The sequence below is a fragment of the Carlito syrichta genome, unplaced genomic scaffold (assembly GCF_000164805.1).
Source record: "Carlito syrichta isolate Samal-C Ts95f unplaced genomic scaffold, Tarsius_syrichta-2.0.1 Scaffold312104, whole genome shotgun sequence".
Taxonomy (NCBI): Eukaryota; Metazoa; Chordata; class Mammalia; order Primates; family Tarsiidae; genus Carlito; species Carlito syrichta.
The window spans coordinates 71,984-73,028 of NW_007256200.1; positions in this window are offsets into that span (position 1 = coordinate 71,984).

Consider the following 1,045-nt stretch of genomic DNA (forward strand, 5'->3'; position numbering starts at 1 on the left):
CAGCCGGCTGACGTCAGCCAGCCTCTGGAAAGGGCCATTCCAGTGCCGGTGCCATGGGCCCGTGAACGGAGTCTCCAGGATGGCTGGGAGGATGGTCCCCAGTCATGGGGCTGACTGGCCACGGCCGCTGCCCACGTGACCAGGAAGTCGCCAAGGCCTGGCACCGCACCGGCTAGAAGCTCCTGGCCCTGTGGAGCCATGGCCTGACTGGAAGGCACAGCCGAGGCGCCGTCTTACAGTGAGGAGGGGCACTATCTTGCAGGGTGCAGCACGCTCTTGAGTCAACAGCCAGTATGCAGTGCTGTGTCCCCAGTGGGCAGACTGCATGGGGCCCAGGGATGGAAGCAGAAGTGTCCTTCTGCCATCATTCCAGGTGACCCGCCGCGGAGAAGCATGCCTCCCGTCCCCGTGACACTAGGCTCACTGATGTCGAGGGCCTGGCTCCTAGCGGAAGATGCCTCTTGAGGGGCACAGTGACCGTCGCACTGAACGCTCCCTTATGACTGCCACCATGCATGTCCAGCTCCTCAGACCACAGAGCCAGGAGGCAAAAGCAGCGTCATCCTGGTGCGTGGGCAACAGACCACGATGACCAGGCAAAGCGTGGCTGCTGCCACACAGCTGGCAGAGAGGAATGTGTGTGGCACCCAGGCGACCCCCGGTCCTCCCTTCCCCAGGCAGCAGGCGCGGCCTGAGAGGGGCATATGTGACCAAGAGACATAATCCTCGGAAATGGGGGTCTGAGCCATCCAGCAAGAAACTGTACCTCACCCAGAACTGCTGAGTCGAGGTGAGAGAGATCCAGAGTATTCCGGGGAGGAGGCAGATGGTGAGGCCAGTTGCAGTGGTGAGGACTTTAGTTGGCGCCTCTAACCTTCTTATAACTTTGCTCCAGGAAAAGAGGTCCCGGCTGGGTGCGGTGGCTCAAGCCTGTCATCCTAGCACTTTGGGAGGCTGAGGCAAGAGGACTGCCTGAGCCCGGGCATAGTGAGACCAGCCTGGGCCACTTGGTGAGACCTGTCTCTACAATTAAAAAAAAAAAAAA